Source organism: Mytilus trossulus, chromosome 3, assembly GCF_036588685.1.
Source record: "Mytilus trossulus isolate FHL-02 chromosome 3, PNRI_Mtr1.1.1.hap1, whole genome shotgun sequence".
Taxonomy (NCBI): Eukaryota; Metazoa; Mollusca; class Bivalvia; order Mytilida; family Mytilidae; genus Mytilus; species Mytilus trossulus.
The window spans coordinates 94,155,236-94,175,815 of record NC_086375.1 but is presented as its reverse complement, the minus strand read 5'-3'; the positions used below and the strand labels follow the sequence as shown (position 1 = coordinate 94,175,815).

Here is a 20,580-nt window from a genome sequence, read left to right as displayed (position 1 = left end):
AATAAAAAGATAAAAACATCCCCAATAAAAAAATTGGATAAAAGATAAAAACATTTCCAATTAAAATATGGATAAAAAAATAAAAACTTACCCAATTAAAATTATGATAAAAATTAAAAACATCCCCAATTAAAATTTGGATAAAAACTTGTACCAGTAAAACGGATACATGGTACACGGTCTGACCAAGTCTCCCTTGATCACGGTCCAATTGAGTGATTGCACTCACTCAGTTCATATCAGTACTAGCAGATGTATGGTACTTAGACCGCAACTCAGTCGCAGTCTGACCAAGTCACCCTTGGTTACGGTCAACTGAGTGATCGAACTCACTAAGTTCATACCATTACTAGCAAATACTTGATATGTATGGTACTTAGACCACGACTCGGTCGCAGTCTGACCAAGTCACCCTTGGTCATGACGGTCCAACTGAGTGATCGATCTCGCTCAGTTCATGCATGGTACAAAGAAAAGGTTTAGACCAGGACTCGGTCGCAGTCTGACCAAGTCACCCTTGGTCTGACGGTCAGGGTCCAACTGAGTGATCTATCTCCCTCAGTTCATACCAGTACTAGCAGATACTTGATATGTATGGTGGGGACGTTACTATACCTAAATGGGAGGTATAGTATCTGTGAACCCTAAACACAGATGGCGACTTAACTTCCCATACATGTAATCAAGTATACAATGCTATTACTGACAAGTTTATATGATGTTTATAAAATAACTAATGGAAAACCTACCACAATAAAAAGATAAAAACATTGCATCAAAGTTTCCTGTGGCAAGAAGTGAAATATTTCTTTTATACAAGTTAAAATGTAGTAAATAGTCCAGTTATAGTTGGTTTCCTTGAAGTTTTTCAAAATGCTCAAGGAAGAATGTCGACTTTTGGGTAAATACAATGTGACAGTAACTCAACAATAGAGTAAAACCAAAAAAAAAGGCTATGAAAGTGTCAAAGTACAGTCTTTCCCAATAAACGATAATAACTTATGGTATCTTATTAATTTTTCCTTGCAAGTCTTTGCATGAAAAATGTTACATTTATGTCATACAAATGCTAGTCAGATTACCTCCACATAGCTTTGAAATAACAATCAAATGTTGATTATTGTTTTAAGACAATGTACCTTCATTTTAAAGTTATATATTGTGCACAAAACAACAGGTCATGATATTCTTGATCCGAGGTTACACAAGGGTCAAATGACAGACAATGTTATTACTATATACTAATAGCGCAAATTAGTAGGTACATCTTTCATGCTGTAGGCGTTAAAAAATATAGGTCACTGTAAGCAAGTTGTTAGAGATAGCGCCAATATAACAAAACATGATACAATTTCAAATGCAGAAACCATTATGGCCTGATCTATGTAAAAAAAACAAGCGAAAAAAAAAAACCAATTCGAAATGTTTAATTAATTACCATTGAATTAAAAGTGAACCTCAAAATCGACAGGAATCACAATACCCCAAACATAATTCAGCAGATGGAGAGTTGTCTCATTGGCACTCATACCACATCTTCTTATATCTATAGAATCACTATACCCTAAAATATTATTCTGAAGGGATAAATATAACCTGAAATATTATAACAAGCAAATACCAGCTTTTCGTTTTGTGTGGTCTGACCCAGCCAGGGATTTAAACTCAAAACTCTTCCTCTCAAAATAACTGAAACACTTACTGTAAATTCAGAAATTATTGCGTTCATTTATTATTGCGATTTTGTCAATTTCAACTTAAATGCGATTTTAATTTTTACGATTTTGGGAAAAGTCATGCTTTATTAAGTTAAAAAATTACAAAATGCGAGTTTTAATTATTGCGTTTACAACCCTGTCGTATTATTCGCAATAATAAAAACCTCACAATAATTTCTGAATTTACAGTAGATTATTTCTAAAAAGCGGAACAAAATATTATTTTAATAATATTTTACAGAAACATAAAAAAGTTCAAATAAATGTTATTTATTAAAATGAGAAATGATTTATGTAGCAATCACCTTATATAATACTGATACTTACGACATAAGAATATGGCAATATTGAAAAAAAAATACACCCCGCTTTAAAAAAAATCATACATTGTAGGGAAGAATCATAGGTGTTTAATTGTTACAGAAATTTCAACTTTTATACAATAGTTTTGAACTAGCAAATAGGGAAATAAGTTCATGTTATTCCACTTTATAATAGTAAATATATATATAGTAAAACAAATAATATATGACATTTTTTGTTACTACTTTTAAACATACAAGTAAAACAATACTAGCATTCTATAAAATATACCATTCCTTCTATTGCATTATGAAATACTATTTGACATTTCTTTTAAACTATTACAAAAGAATTCACTTACTAAAATCAAGAGGAGCAATGTTCAATTTCATGGACAGGGTGTTAAATATTATTTTAAAGCTAAGAAGAAATTTACAAAGTCACAGGATTTACCATTAAATTTGAAAACAAATTAAATCTTCTTTTCTACAAAAAACAAGAGTTGTCTCCCTATTTGCATTAGCCGTATCATGAAATACTGTTACCAAAGTACCTACAAATACTGGAGATAACTCATTAAACTAAAAATTAAGTCATAATTGGGAGGAAGGGGTGTTTAATATCAGATAATATTGAGAATGGAAGCACTTTTGTAGATGATGACGACATAAATATAATTTGAAATTCCAATGTCAGACCAATCAACTTAATGCATTATCTAGACCTCTGTTTACAAGCTAATTTTATTTACAGAACTATAATACTGTCATCTTACTTTTTTACATCTTATATAGCATATCTAACAACAAATATATAACAATCATATATAAAACTAATACATTCTAATCTATTGCAGGCCTTCCATGCAGTGTACAAAACTAGCTCATATGAAAAGATAAACAAGTGTATTCCTTCCCCTTAACCCTTAAACTCGGCCTGCTAGTTTCCAGTCCTCACAACTTATGCTCAGTTTGTTTAATTCAAAAACAAGTTAAATCTTCTATTTACATTAGCCTTATCATGAAATATAAAAATATCAAAAGTACCTACAAACATGGGAGATAACTCCTTAAACTGTAGTAGTTATCTATACTACATGTAAATTGGATGAGAGTTGTCTCATTGTCACCAATTTCACATCTTCTTATATCTATATACCTATAAAAGGATGGTAGTGGGTAAGGACAGGAGTAAAACAATATCCCCCCCAACTGAAAGGGCATAAAAATAGATTTAACCCAATGGCAGCTGATTGTTCTCAAACGTCACATCAAAGTCTTACATTAAACACCTAGTACATGTATTAACTAAGACCATATAGGGGGGAACTGTAGGCCTATGAAATTCGAATGTAATCAACATATCTGGTTTAAAAGAATAAATCTTTACAACTGGCTCTCACCCTTTTCTATCTCTCTCTTTAAACATAATTGTATTATACTACATATTTTTTTGTCAATAAGTGTTTCCAAGTTCCTCAGATCATCAGAATCCATTCTTTTTTTGCTTCAGTTGATTTCTAAATTAACAAGCACACGTTGTCTACAAATAGAAAATAACATTTCATTCAAAACATAAACTAAAATTCACAAAATAACATAAAAATGTTGATGTCAGAAGATATTTACATTTTATCCATATATGGGGTAGCCAGGAGATAGAGGCTAAAGAAATTCTTCATATGAAGCAGTTCAAAATTTTATTAAATCTAATGGCATCTTAAGTATGAAATGCAACCATTGTACTTATATTTTACTTCAGATTTGTTTAAAATAAACATGTCAATTTTTTCAGGCACCATGGATTGAAAATTTTCATTCAACCAAAGATTTGATGGATAAGGCAATATGCCTTCAAACTAGTTTAACCCTGCCACACTCTGTATGTGCCTGTAATTCAGTGGTTAATGTTTGTTGCTGTGATTTGTTCATTATTTTGGACATGAATAAGGTTTTCGATTTTTTTATTTTTTTTTATTTTACAATTTTCATTTTTTAGCTGACTATGTGGTATGGGTTTTACTCATTTTTGAAGGCAGAATTGTGACCTATAGCTGTTAATTTATATGTCATTTGGTTTCTTGTGGAGAGTTTTCAAAATTGCAATCATACCACATCTTCATATTTTTATATCTGTAATAAGGTATCGTATTATTATAGAAGCAATAAACTAGAACCGTTCATTATCTTTAATGTTACCTTGAAACAAGGATTTATTGTTACAGTCAACATACATACCTTCAAGTTGGTATTATTTTACATTCAGGTCCTACTTTCCTTCGATTTTCCTTCAGTAAATCGTTTACGTGTTTTCAAAATATCCAGGATAACTGAAAAAAAAAATTGAATCCATAACTGTGATAGTTTTAAACACTTATTGAAGGCCGTATGTTGACCTATAGTTGTTAACTTATATATCTTTTAGTCTCTGGTGGAGTCAGTTGTCTCATTGGCAATTATACCAATCTTATTTCGATATATATACATGAATATGGAATTTAGTCAATTAATTAACATCTAATCATAGCAGTTAAATTAGATACAATATTGCTAAAGTGACATATAGGTCCAATGGGCCAGGTGTAAATATCAAATTGCTATGTATATACATGTAATTGTTTAGATGTATGTTATGATTCTAACTTACTAATACATAACATTTATCATATACATGCATATTATCATGGCATAATAATACTTCTTAATTTACTAGGCTAATTCTTGTGAATTTTTATAGTTTTTTATTTTTAGTTTATGCATGATTTTTTTTTTCCACCTATGAATTCTTATTTGTAATACATATTTTGGTCATAACTGTTAATTGTGACCTGTGGAGCAGGAACTGTGTACCCTTCCTATTCTTTCAGGAGCACCATTGTTAAAATTCTACAGTTTGTTGGGTTGATATAATATATAGGGGTCATCATTAATTGTCAACCATTTTCCAAAGTGTACAAAACAGGGCATACACTTTTTTAGACCCCCTACCCTCCCTTAAAAAGTATACATCAACCATTTTCAGATTTCAAGACAAGATTCAATCATTCTTAAAAAAAATTTAGTCTATTAAAGTGTTTAATATAGAAACTTGCATTGAAAAAAACTGAAACATACTAGTATCCGACTGTTTTATTTGATAAATAAAAAAAATGCATACTTTAAAAACTGCTATACTTTGGGGCCAAAAAGGGGTCTTACTGCACCTACTCCTTTATCCCTTTTCTACCCTTAAACAGAACATCAATGAATATTTTTGGTGCTCCATGTTAATTATCTTGTGGAATTATGTAATACTATATCCAAATGTGAATTTAAATATCAAAATCATAACTACTCAAATGAAATGACTGGACATCTACTACATGTACCTTATGCATATTTACCTTGTCTTTTGAATGTCAAAGCTTCATGCAGACCCAGTTGTGATGTTTCTCATCTGGGAGATTAATCAGTATATAATCATTCTTCCTTTTTACAAGGATAGGTTGTTGACATATTTCTCAATCCCAAACCTGGAGAACCAGAGAATCTTTACTCAAGCTTTGTTTCCTTTAAATCAATTGCAGACCAAGGCTGACAAGTCAAATCTACCAAAAAATTTATATCAAGAGTTTTCTTTTCCTAGACATCCTTTCAAGGCTGATGACCATCATTCAGCCTGCTATTTGACCCATAACTGGGGCAAGGGTGATGAGTGCTAGGTATGTCCGCATGTCGATCGGCCTAAACACTTCATCTCTAGGGTCCTTGCTACTCCGAGATCCTCTACAGTCAAGCCTAGGACACTAGATCCTAGTTACCGTGTGCTGTCACGGGGAGGCACTGTAGAAGTCTTGTTAGTGTAGAGGCTATATACTGGAAGGAAAGACTTACGCACTCAGCTTTCTTTTCACCTATGAATATAAGCTATCCAGCGGCAGTTTAAGAGTCCTCGACTCCCAACCACACTAGACGCATACACAAACCTGTGGTAACACCACCAGCACACAAAAAAAAGGGTTCATTATTTCAAATTTAGAAAAAAAGAAGGTCATTTATTCAAATTTGGAAAAAGAAATGATTATTTATTCAAATTTAAAAAAAAAATGGTTATTTATTCAAATTTAATAAACAAAACGAAGGTTTATTTATTTATAATTTTAAAAAAAGAAGTATTATTTAATTAAATTTTGAAATAGGAAGGTTTATTTATTTATAATTTAAAAAGGAAGAATTATTTATTTAAATTTAGAAAAAGGATTGGTTATTTATCTGAAAACTAGAAAAGGAATTATTTATTTAAAATCCAGAAAAGAAAGTGTTATTTATTTAAATTAAGAAAAAGGAAGTATTCATTATTTTGAAATTTATTATGCATTTCATCCAAAAGTAAGGGTTATTTGTACTTCACAATCTTTAAAGCAACTATTCAGTATCAGAACAGTGTGAAATTACAACACCAACACATTACTTAATTCCCCTCCTTACCCAGCAACTTCTTCATCTCTATTACACTAGGCTGTGGGGTAGCCCTCCCTGACCTCCAAGACCTTAAATACACTGGACTCTCATGGGTTAACCCTCCCTGACCCCAAGCCCTTAAAACAAGTCCCTGGGTTCCCATGGGGTAACCCTCCCTGACCCCAAAACCCTTAAAAACAAGTCCCTGGACTCCCATGGGGTAACCCTACCCGACCCCCAATCCCTTAAAACAAGTACCTGGTTTCCCATGGGGTAACCCTTCCCGACGCCCATCCATTAAAAACAAGTCCCTGGACTCCCATGGTGGTTACCCTCCCTGACCCCCCATCCCTTAAAAACAAGTCCCTGGACTCCCATGGGGTAACCCTCCCCAACCACCATCCCTTTAAAAAACAAGATCCTGGACTCCCATGGGGTAATCCTCCCTGAACCCCAATCCCATAAAAACAAGTCCCTGGTCTCCCATGGGGTAACCCTCCCCAACCACCATCCCTTAAAAACAAGATCCTGGACTCTCACGCGGTAATCCTCCCCAACCCCCAATCCCATAAAAACAAGTCCCTGGACCTCCATGGGATAACCCTTCCGGACCCCCATGCCCTTAAAAATAAGTCCCTGGACCTGTTTTGGGTTAGATATTCCCTACTCCCTTCCTTGCCCTTAAATACAAGTGCCTGGAGTCTTCCTCTCCCTTTCATCAGACCCTAGTCTCCTCCAAGACCTCTGAGTTCTTAAATTCCAGTTCCTGGACGTTGCCTCATTCTACCAAACCTGCTCCGAAGCTCAGTCCCAGGTCAACTATACATAAAGCTGTTGATATGTGGGAAGAGGGGATAATTAAAGAAAGCCAAGAAGAAAACATTAGCAAGCCAGTATAAACTACCTTTTATTCTATACATACAGTGTTAATGGTTGTGGGTGTCATGCTAAGTGAATGTGCTTTGGTATTGTGATTGGGTATAGTGATTGGGTATGGTGATGGGATTTAGTGATTGGGTATGGTGATGAGGTATGGTGATTGGGTATGGTGATGGGGTATTGTGATGGGGTATGGTGATTGGGTATGGTGATGGGGTATGGTGATTGGGTATGGTGATGGGGTATGGTGATGGGGTATGGTGATGGGGTTTCATGTCTAGTTTATAGGTAATGTTCTACTGACTTGCTAGTGTTCAATTTTTAAACATTTTTAAAAAAGGTAAGTAACGCATTCATGTTGCAATTATACCCTATAATAATGCAGTATTGTTAAATTCAAGTTGTTGGAAGTCCAAATCTCAATGAAACACTGAAAATTAAAATTTTCATATTTTTTTAGTTATTGTGAGCTAAATTATGATATCAAAATTTAGTAAATGGAATGGTTATATATTTATACAAATTTGGAAAAAATGAACTGTTATTTATTTCAATTCAGAAAAAGATAATTACTTAGATATGTCTTTAAAAAAGCATTTTTACTCTTTATGAACAATTACATGGATATATTTTAATGCTTCTTAAATAAATTTTAGTGATTTGTTTGAAATCTAATAAAAAAAAATAATTAGAAATTACCAAATTTTGTTTGAAATCTAACAAATTTTGTTTTTATCGTAAAAATTTAATAAATTTTGGTGATTTTGTTTAAAATTTAATTAATTTTGATGTTTTTATTCGAAAGATGTAAAAGGAAAGTTCCCATGAATTAAATGTATCCATTACTTCCATCACCACATAATTCAATTCCGCCTTCCCATGAAAATAATGTATCCATTACTTCCATCACGACATAATTCAATTCCGCCTTCCCATGAAAATAATGTATCCATTTCTTCATCATGATATAATTCAATTCCGCCTTCCCATGAAAATAATGTATCCATTACTTCCATCACGACATAATTCAATTCCGCCTTCCCATGAAAATAATGTATCCATTACTTCATCACGACATAATTCAATTCCGCCTTCCCATGAAAATAATGTATCCATTACTTCATTACGACATAATTCAATACCGCCTTCCCATGAAAATAATGTATCCATTACTTCATCACGACATTATTCAATTCAGCCTTCCCATGAAAATAATGTATCCATTACTTCCATCACGACATAATTCAATTCCGCCTTCCCATGAAAATAATGTATCCATTACTTCCATCACGATATAATTCGATCCGCCTTCCCATGAAAATAATGTATCCATTACTTCATCACGACATAATTCAATCCCGCCTTCCCATGAAAATAATGTATCCATTACTTCATCACGATATAATTCAATTCCACCTTCCCATGAAAATAATGTATCCATTACTTCATTACGACATAATTCAATTCCGTCTTCCCATGAAAATAATGTATCCATTACTTCATCACGACATAATTCAATTCCGCCTTCCCATGAAAATAATGTATCCATTACTTCCATCACGACATAATTCAATTCCGCCTTCCCATGAAAATAATGTATCCATTACTTCATCACGATATAATTCAATTCCGCCTTCCCATGAAAATAATGTATCCATTACTTCATTACGACATAATTCAATTCCGCCTTCCCATGAAAATAATGTATCCATTACTTCATCACGACATAATTCAATTCCGCCTTCTCATGAAAATAATGTATCCATTACTTCCATCACGACATAATTCAATTCCGCTTTCCCATGAAAATAATGTATCCATTACTTCCATCACGACATAATTCAATTCCGCCTTCCCATGAAAATAATGTATCCATTACTCCATCACGACATAATTCAATTCCGCCTTCCCATGAAAATAATGTATCCATTTCTTCATCACGACATAATTCAATTCCGCCTTCCCATGAAAATAATGTATCGATTACTTCCATCACGACATAATTCAATTCCCCCTTCCCATGAAAATAATGTATCCATTACTTCCATCATGACATAATTCAATTCCGCCTTCCCATGAAAATAATGTATCCATTACTCCATCACGATATAATTCAATTCCGCCTTCCCATGAAAATAATGTATCCATTACTTCCATCACGATATATTTCAATTCCGCCTTCCCATGAAAATAATGTATCCATTACTTCCATCACGACATAATTCAATTCCTTCTTCCCATGAAAATAATGTATCCATTACTTCATCACGACATAATTCAATTCCCCCTTCCCATGAAAATAATGTATCCATTACTTCATTACGACATAATTCAATTCCGCCTTCCCATGAAAATAATTTATCCATTACTTCATCACGACATAATTCAATTCCACCTTCCCATGAAAATAATGTATCCATTACTTCCATCACGACATAATTCAATTCCGCCTTCCCATGAAAATAATGTATCCATTACTTCCATCACGACATAATTCGATCCGCCTTCCCATGAAAATAATGTATCCATTACTCCATCACGACATAATTCAATTCCGCCTTCCCATGAAAATAATGTATCCATTACTACATTACGAAATAATTCAATTCCGCCTTCCCATGAAAATAATGTATCCATTACTCCATCACGATATAATTCAATTCCGCCTTCCCATGAAAATAATGTATCCATTACTTCCATCACGATATATTTCAATTCCGCCTTCCCATGAAAATAATGTATCCATTACTTCCATCACGACATAATTCAATTCCGCCTTCCCATGAAAATAATGTATCCATTACTCCATCACGACATAATTCAATTCCGCCTTCCCATGAAAATAATGTATCCATTACTACATTACGAAATAATTCAATTCCGCCTTCCCATGAAAATAATGTATCCATTACTTTCATCACAATATATTTCAATTCCGCCTTCCAATGAAAATAATGTATCCATTACTTCCATCACGACATAATTCAATTCCGCCTTCCCATGAAAATAATGTATCCATTACTTCATCACGATATAATTCAATTCCGCCTTTCCATGAAAATAATGTATTCATTACTTCATCACGACATAATTCAATTCCGCATTCCCATGAAAATAATGTATCCAGTACTTCATCACGACATAATTCAATTCCGCCTAATCCCATGAAAATAATGTATCCGTTACTTCCATCACGACATAATTCAATTTGGTCTTCCCATGAAAATAATGTATCCATTACTTCCATCACGACATAATTCAATTTGGTCTTCCCATGAAAATAATGTATCCATTACTTCCATCACGACATAATTCAATTCCGCCTAATCCCATGAAAATAATGTATCCGTTACTTCCATCACGACATAATTCAATTTGGTCTTCCCATGAAAATAATGTATCCATTACTTCCATCAGGACATCTATTACTTCATCACGACATAATTCAATTTCGCCTTCCCATGAAAATAATGTATCCATTACTTCCATCACGACATAATTCAATTCCGCCTTCCCATGAAAATAATGTATCCATTACTCCATCACGACATAATTCAATTCCGCCTTCCCATGAAAATAATGTATCCATTACTTCATCACGACATAATTCAATTCCGCCTTCCCATGAAAATAATGTATCCATTACTTCCATCACGACATTATTCAATTCCGCCTTCCTATGAAAATAATGTATCCATTACTTCCATCACGATATAATTCAATTCCGCCTTCCCATGAAAATAATGTATCCATTACTTCATAAAAATCCCGAAGATCGCAGGTTCTGTGTTTCTCAACCACTATCCAGTCCATCAGAAACATTCTGAAATTAAACTGAAGAAAGGATTAAAATACCTGAAAAAAAAGTATTAATTAATATACATAGATATTACAGTGTATTTTTTTTTTTTTTTTATATATTTTTTTTTTTTTTTTTTTTTTTTTTTATATAAAAGTAGAATGTTTGTCACCACCAAATTATCAGAGACCATCTTTCCAACACATTACTTCAAATTAAAATTAAATATATTGCAGGTTACCTTAGATATTAATTAACACACATGAAATAATAAAAAAAAAATTTATGTTATTTTGTATCACAAATCTCCAATGTTTTGTGTATGAATTCGAGTGCCAATAAAATATCTCAATAAAATGTTACTTTAAACTTTCAGGGGAAAAACTACTGACCGAAATATTAAAAAATATAGACTTTTGCATAAAATACCAAGTAATGTGAGGAAACCAATCGTATGCAGGAAAAGCTCAGTTGTAGTGACATATATTCTCAGTATTACTAGTGACAGATAAGTACTGAAACTGGTACTTACAAGAGATCTAAACACCTCTACAACTATAACCTTCACTGGACAATTGTAAGTTCTGAAATAAAACAAGTATGGACGTCATGCAGTCAGATAAAGCAGATGTATCTACTGCACCAACTGTAGGGAAAAAATATTTTTTACAAGTGTATGTGTCATTATGTTTTACTTTACTCTACTGTCAACTCCAAGATTTTTTTTGTTGGTGATTGTCATATTTCTTTGCTTCTGTGATTTTTTTGTGTGTGAATTTTTTGTGTGTGAATTTTTTGTGTGTGAATTTTTTTGTGTGTGAATTTTTTGTGTGTGAATATTTTGTGTGTGAATTCGTTGTGTGTGATTTCATTGTGTGTGAATTTTTAGTGTGTGATTTCATTGTGTGTGAATTTTTAGTGTGTGAATTTTTTGTGTGTGAATCTTTTAAAAGTGTGAATTTTTAAGTCAGTTGTTTTGCATGTACCCAATTTTGGCTCCTCTGTCGTTAACCAATTATGTCAATAAAAAAAACAAATAATACAAATACCACTGGTTTTCAATTTGTTCAGGTTGTCATAATGGAGTGGACCATTTGACTTAACCAGGTTTTATAGATTCCCCCTTTTTGAATTTACCATGAAGTCTATGTAAATAGATATGGCACTATGGAATGATCTTTAAGGTCATATTCAAAGAGGAGACCCTCAAGGTTGATCAAGGATGTCATGGTCAGAGTCATGCCCTTCAGAACGATGTTCATAATACAGCATCTATACTAAAATAAAAAAACCTTTAAATAACTGGTATGAAGAAAAAGTTATGAAAATTAAAAAAATAAAATTATGAAAGCTAAAGACAAGAATTGAATAAATTCATTAATATTGACTTTGAAATCTACTGGAACAGTTATACATTTAATCTGTCTCTAAATTTGACATTAACCAATTTTTCCTTAAATAGTAATTTTGTCCTAGCTCAGAAATACCAATCTATTCTGAAAATTACTAGAATTATAAAATTCCTAAATAACTTCCCTTCACAGAACAGTACACAATACCCTTAAGATATCTGTCTCTCTGCTCTCTATTATTATCTCGTTCATTCATTCATTCATTCACACATCTTCCAGACAACCTATTTAGGAAGTATCATGTTAGTTATCCCACCCAGGTTAGTTCTTGATACTTTGTGAATAAAATGGTTTAATATTGATGTACCAGACATGGAGGGAAGATTAAACAAGAATTTCATTTACCAGGTTTCCAGGTGTATGGTGCATTCTGAGCTTATTAAGAAAGGTGTTATTTTATTTTACATTTTACAAAATAGTTTAGAAAAAATCCAAATTAAAATAAGTCATGTTTATCAAAAAGAAAAAGATATTGTAGGATGGCAACGAATATTGGGAGACCATAAACATCTGACCGTGGGAATTTGAGATTTTTCTGATCTCAATGATTTACTGATTCGTTTCAGTTGTACATTGTCTCTACATCTTCTATATAGTTTTTATTTTTCTCCACAAAACAGATCTTATCTTGCTGATAATTTTTAAAAAAAAATCACAAATTTTTCTCTCTCTATAATAGTTTTTATTCTTTCTCTCTATAATATAGTTTTTAAATTTTTCTCTCTCTATAATCTAGTTTTTTCTATCTATAGACTGTATATGTCCAAAATATAGTTAAATAAAAAGGTCATTAAAAGGGTAACAACTCCAAAAAAAGGTTGACTGACAAGGTTGATGATTGATACCAAATTTCTTCGATTTTTTTTTTTTCGAAATCTGATCCATATCAAATTTGAAGGTGTGCGTTACTGATAAAGTCAAGTGTGTTGAGTTCTGTGAATGATGATGTCATGTGATAATTACAAGTTTTACCTCGGCGAAATCCTGAATTCTCACCGAAATCACTAGTGATTCTAAATGTTTTTGCTGTACAAAATTAATACTCTATTTCTATGATTACTGTACATATGAAGGTCTCTGATATCCTAATGATGATAACATGCTACAACAACATTATACATCTACCTTTGGTAACATACAATGTCTGACTTAACTAAAAAATGTATAAAACAATCATGCTTTTATTTACACATATATACATATATATACAAAGAAAGTAAGGGTAGAGTATTTGGGTAGAGGGGGACTCGGGGAGTAAAACTAAGGGCAGGTTTAATTCTATCTATTTATAGTTTTCATTTTTGCCAGAGAATTCCTAAACCTGTTATGACCTATTAAAAGACCAAACTGTCAATGAAGTGTTCAAGATACAATCATCACTAAAACATCAACCAACCAATCAATCAATACCATCAGTCATTCATCACTTGTCAAGTAATCTGGGGGCAACTGGTCATAAGGGACAAAACCAACAAAAATACCAATGTGAACCTACTCTTCTCAACGACACACAATACTAAGCTGAAACATCCGACACCTCAAACTGTACCCTCTAAAGGTCCTCCAAAAACCATTCAGACAATGACTCTTCATGAAATGCCTCCTGAACCAAACTCTCCTCATAGCTGCTCTGCCTTCCTCGTCCCAAATCACAACTCTATCCTGCTCATCAGTAAAGACCTCGTCATCCGCTAGAGACAGCTCTTCCACATCACTTACACCTTCTTCTAAATCCAAAGGACCACAGCAAGGTAAAACCCTGGAGATTACATACTGCATCTGCAGATTTCGACCCTCACTTTCCAAGTTTGCGCCAAACATCTGCAGAGTCTCATCATCACTCTCCAACCTTTGTTTTACCTTACTATAATCCTCGGATAGGGCCTCCACCTCCTCAGAAACACCAATAACCCTCCTTTCCAGATCATCCCACCACTCATCAGCCTGCTGCTGCTCCTGATCCCAGGTTGAGAAAAGGTCAGCATCATCTGTGTCGAAAACCAACTCATGTTCCTCTTCCTCCTCAAACACCGCTGTATCGTTTTCAACAGTGTCATCCAAAGTAGAAATGACTTCTACCTCAAATGGCATTGCTGAAAACAATGCAACATGGGGTGCTTCAACCAAACACTGCTCCGGGTCAGCAGCCCTTGGCAGCTCAGGAGACTCTACCACAGGGGAAGGAACATCATGACACATACCTTGAACCTGGGGTGACCTCTCTGGCTCAACACATGGTCTAACTGAAGGACCATACGGACACAGACCTACTAAGTCTACGAACTCTCTCACTATACATAGTATACCAATCATTTTCTTGCTTTTCTTGTCGTTTTGTCTGAAAATACAGAAAAGTAAAATGATCTTAGTGATGTTTGTTAATTTTATAGACAACAATAAGTTCGCAGAGCCCAGCATAATACAACTGCAGTAGTCGAACCCTGAACAGTTTGCAAGTTGGACAAAAATTCTTGAAAAAGGGGTTGTGGTTGTAAGAAAAAGGGGAGAAGCGGGGTAAGACTTGTAGTTTCAAAGGACGTTTGATAAAAAAGAAACATATCCCTATAAATACCAATAATGAAGGTACGTAATAATCAAAATGTTCTTTCATTCCCCAAAACTGGGGAAGATCAGTTATTGATTGTGTGTTGAATTCACGTAAGGTCCAGGGACACATGTTTGAGTTCTATATAAAAAAAATAGAATTTTATGGGGGTGTATGTTTTCTATTCCTCTAAAAAGATATTATCCTCGATTTGATGAATTTATTTTTTTATTCTGGTCAAGCAGATGACAAAAAAAATTCTGAATCCAGATTTCCCCCATAACTTTAATAGTGTTAAATATTGAAAAAAAAAATTGATTGAAAGCGTTGAAAAAAGGCGGAGCTAGACTGCATTAACAACTTTTCAGATGGAAGTTAATGCACTGGTTTAAGCTCCTCCACTTCTTTGCTTTTCAAACAAGAAGTTCTCTATGGCGGGATTGGAGAGTGAAATAACTAAAAAATTACTCAGTTAACACACTCTACTAAAAATAACCTAGTTAACTCACCAGAAGATCGAAGGAAAATTTACCATTTTAATATGTTCAATACTTTATATAATAATTTGCAAGTCATATTTTGCGTGTATTAAATCTTCTGTCATATCAGCATTTTTTGTCTTAATATTATACAAACAAGAAATATAAATCAATAGAAAAATGGAAAATTTAAAGAAAAAAACCCACTTATAATGACCTCAAGTAATTGTTTGGGAACTAGAAAAACGTTTCACGGTTTTGGCACCTTTTTGACCCCTAATTTCTGAACGTTTGATGCAATAATCCCAGCCTTCCCATTGTGTTGTGATAGTTTGCAATACCATTTCAGAAAGATCCATACACCAAAACACTATAGTATAATAGTCATGATCGATAGTCCCAGATAATAATGAAATAAAGAAATTGTTCAAATCAATTTTAAAGATTTCATTTCTATTTCTATTGTAAATTCTCAACTATATAGTATAGGAATAAAAACTGTTTTGTCCTTGCAAAAAACTTTCCATTTCCAGCATGAAATTTTTTGTCTCAGTTAAGGGGGCCCGCAGGTCTAAATCAACTTTTTTTCCTAATATAGGAGTTTGCTATTTTTTTCTATGATTTAACTTTATCTTATATACCTTAAAAAAATATAAAATAAAAATATGGGGTCACCGTTCATTATAATACTCTCCCAGTCTTCCTCAGAAAGAAGCATACATTTTTGTTAATGTCCTTTTTTACTGTTGAACTAATAGGAGATAAATATTGGTAATATCGAAATAAAAAAGAACTAAATTACAGAAATCGCTTAAATTTTATAATTATTTAGTTTACTTTTTATAAATCTAAAGGCGGTATTTAACACCCAACCTTGGTTTGTTGTAATATACATGCACTGTGTATCATGGTAGTCAGCAGATATCAGTACTAACCAGGCATAGTGACCTTACACAGAAATGAAAATCTTTGTTGTGTTCACAAAAGATCAATGTGTACTTCAATCTAAAGATTGTATTGTTGTTTTAAGAAATGATTTGGTCGTAGGTTGATGATAATAGATGTCTCATATTTTCTCAAAACAAGAATGATAACTAAAAACTTGTTGAAGAAGTTGGCGCTCTTCTTATGCTATATAATTCTATATTCATTGCAACTCTTTTTCCAATAGAAGGCCACTCACGGTGTGTGTGTAATAAGTATAGCTGTTTCAATAATTGACATTGAAATCTTTCGTAGTGTACATATGATATTCTTTTATATTTTATTCCGAAAACAGAGTTGTCTGCTACAGTTTGCGATAATAAGCAAAAATTTGCACGCCGCGAAAAAATAACCTGCTATATGGTATTATGTTCAACAGAATTGTTCCTAAAGTTGCTTCCAGCCTTAGAAATAAGACGTCTAAAAATGTTTTGTTGACAGTTGCTTCCAACCTTTGAAATAAGACGTCTAAATGTTTTGTTGACAGTGGCTTCCAACCTTTGAAATAATTAAAACGTTTAAATGTTTTGTTGACAGTTCAACAGTTTACCAAGATGGAAGCTAAAACAAAACACAAGACGACTCACTTCACAATACTTTTTCAAAGGGAAATAACTCAGTTTTTTCAAATAAATTTATTATAGCAAAAATGTTTCAACTTAAGTACCATTGTCTTTTAAAAGTGATGAATAATATTAATCATAATTATCAGTAAATACTGGCATCCCTTAGGAGTCAATTGTCAATTCAGATGATTTTGACTATTTTGTAGATCTTTCTTTAAAAAACATTCTTGCTGTTTACAGTGTTGTTTATTTACCAAATAATTAATATTAAAGAAATCGATAATTCAGAACTTACATTTAAGACCAACTGTTCAAACTATTTTCTAACTGAACAAAATAAAGATGCACGAAACTAATGTATTTTTTCTTCTTCTACTGAATGCATTTTATGTACTTATTCAATATTTAAGCTGCTATATTTAACTGTATTATGTATTTTATTTTGTATGTATTTGTCTGTTTTCTATTTGTATTAATATTTTTTTAAGGCCTCATTGGAAGATTAACATGTTATTGTTAAATGTGTTACCTTCGTTAAATAAAGAATTTTATTATTATTATTATTATTACTGTATATTTCTATTTTTAATAATATTCAAGATAACCAAAAACTGCAAAATTTCTTTAAAATTACCAATTTAGGGTCAGCAACCCAACAAGGAAGTGTCTGATTAAGCAGGGAGCATTGAACTGCTGCAAGTTTTGGTTATCTGACATTGATTTTTACATATATCCATATTGATGAATCAAATTTTCCCAAATTAAGTTAATAGGGGGTGGGGGGAGAGGGTCAGTAATCCATCATTAAACATTTGATCTCGTCCCTTATATCTTGCCACTAATCAATATTGTTGTATAGTTTGGAGTAGTTTGAGGGTTTAAATTGAGGATATTAAAATTACAAAAGAGAGCTGCTAGATTTATAAATACCAGAAACAGACCCTTTTGCTCCTTCCAAGCCCTTATTCAAACACTAGATGACAGTTGAGCAGAGCATAACAGGGGCGGATCCAGCCATTTTCAAAAGGGGGGTGCCTGACCCATTATATGTCCCCATTCAAATGCATTGATCGTCCAAAAAAAGGGGGGTCCAACCCCCAGAACCCCTCCTCGGCATATGGCCTGGCATAAAATATCACAAGTTTTTGATGACATTAAAATGAATCAAAAGTAATGTCCCATCATGTCTCATTACTAACAAATTCATCATGTTTAAGACAGAAGATCATACCCTTTGGAGAGTTAATTGTTATTCAAGGAAACCTCAAACTTCCTAAACCAAAAATAGAATTGTTCTAAAAATCTTTTGTATATTCTGGACTATTCTTGTGGAACAATTTGCCAATAGCATAGGATCAGATTCCCCTATGTTACACATCATCTAATGAGATGCAGATTTTATAGCTATTCTTATCTCTGAAAACCCGGATGTTGCGGACAAACACTCAGCATGATTGTATTACTTTAACTTATAACATGTAGTAATGCATATCAATTTGTAAAATTTGAAAGTAAACATTTACATTGTGTTTAACTATATTAATATATAATGATTAAAAATAAATTAACAAAAAATCTTACAAAATGTACAGTTGAATAGATTTTTTAGTGTTTTATATTAATTAAATGTACTTATATTATCAATCTTAACCATTTTTTCCTTATTCTAATTTTCCTCTTTAGAGAACAGGTTATACTTTATTTTTCATTGTGGTATTTTTACCTGCTGGAAATGTAAACAATTAATTATACAGTCCATACTTCTATAATGAATAAGTTTCACAATAATTCTAATAAAAAGTATTCTCTGATTATTATATAATAATCACTGGCAGATTCAATTTTGAAGTATTTTTGTGTAGATTTTGGCATGGAAAGACAAATTTAACTTCAAATGAATTAATTCTAATTTGAAACACAATATAAGAATTAATGTTCAAAATATATGATTTTGGTCTTGGTTAAAAGGGTCTTTGAAAATATATATATGTATTTGATGGAATAAATTCTCTACATTCGATTGTCTCGCCGTGTCAAACATTAAAGTTGTCAAAGCCTACTTGAATTCGAATATTATAAAGTCTATATCGAAATATTTTTCAACAATTTTTGCACTTTGGTATGTTAAAAAAAAATCCGGTGCTATTAGGTGCTGTTGAAGCCCTTTTGATGTGATATTGCGAATTTTACATGTTTTTGTACAATTTTTCATCAATTATGTTAATAGATATCTCAAACCAAAATCAAAAAATTAATTTCTATCCAGATTTTTTTTTTTAAACTTAAACTTCCAACACATTGTTGTTTCGGTTGAAAAAGGTCCTTCTCACTTCTCATACATTTTTGGGATGAATACTCAAAATCTGATAGAACATTTCGAAATTGCAGTTTTCTGTTGTCGTAAGTCAATTATTTATTTTTATTGAAAATGTCATTTTATTGTAAGAATCCTTAAGTACATAAACATGATAAATGGAGCTGTATTTTGAATTTGAGTATAAAGAATAAAAAAACTATTTGAGAAGGACTCTTGTGTGAAATAGATTCAGAGTAAATTGATTCTGCGTACTTTCTTAATGAGTCTTATTGATAAAATTTTATACATTATGTATGTCATTTTCTATAAAATGCTGTTCTTTTGGACTCTAAAACTATAAATATTCATCTTTAATATTCTTCCATGGTAAGTTAAAATAGGCTCGTATAGAAAACGTTAAAAGAGAGTTTGTAGAAGATTTTGTTGCAAAGAGTACTTTTATTCTTCTTTTCAGGAGCGGATCTAGTATTTTCAGTTATGGGGGGGCGCAAAATTTAATATTCCCCGAGCGGAGCGAGGCGAAAAAATTTTGGAGGTTTTTTTAGGTAAAATTATTGAAATATTCTTCTTAAGGGGTGAAATGTAGATAGCTCGAACTATTGTGTGTTAAAATAAGCGAGGAATTCAAGTTTAAAGCTGAAACAGCCTTAATCCACACCTGACAACAATCTACAGATAGACGGGCGGACAGAGTGAGACGAGACAGATCACAATTGCTCACCTAACCAATATATTTTTCAAACGAAATATTCTACTTTTACCAGCAATTTTTAATTGTCCTTTCATCATATCTGTTTTTTACTTTTTTGATTTTCGGAGGTCGTGCCAGACTTCACTGTGTTCGCCACAAACAACTAAAATCAGAATGAGATGCATTTACGCAGATATTTTAATTTACTTGGGATCCCAAGCATACGGTAATACGGTACAGAATTCGGCTAACTAATTAGGTTGCAAGGGAGAAATAAATATAGACACAGAGATACAAATTAATAAACTAACCTTTCGCTTAAAACAGTATTTCTATCTTTCATTACGGATATCATAAAATAATCTCACCTGCCGACTGTTTTCTGGACCGTGTCATGATGAAATTGTGAAAGTGATTTAGGGATGTTTTGGAACTTCGATTAATCAAA

General features: G+C 32.5%; 1 long non-coding RNA gene across 1 annotated transcript; it reads right to left on the bottom strand.

Moving 5' to 3' along the window:
- Window positions 1-1,993: 1,993 nt before the first annotated feature.
- LOC134712904 (uncharacterized) lies at window positions 1,994-5,992 on the bottom strand. Its single transcript, XR_010106335.1, has 3 exons — window positions 5,404-5,992; window positions 4,259-4,350; window positions 1,994-3,563 (listed from the first exon to the last, which is right to left on the bottom strand). It is a non-coding gene; the product is annotated as an uncharacterized LOC134712904 (long non-coding RNA).
- Window positions 5,993-20,580: the final 14,588 nt, after the last annotated feature.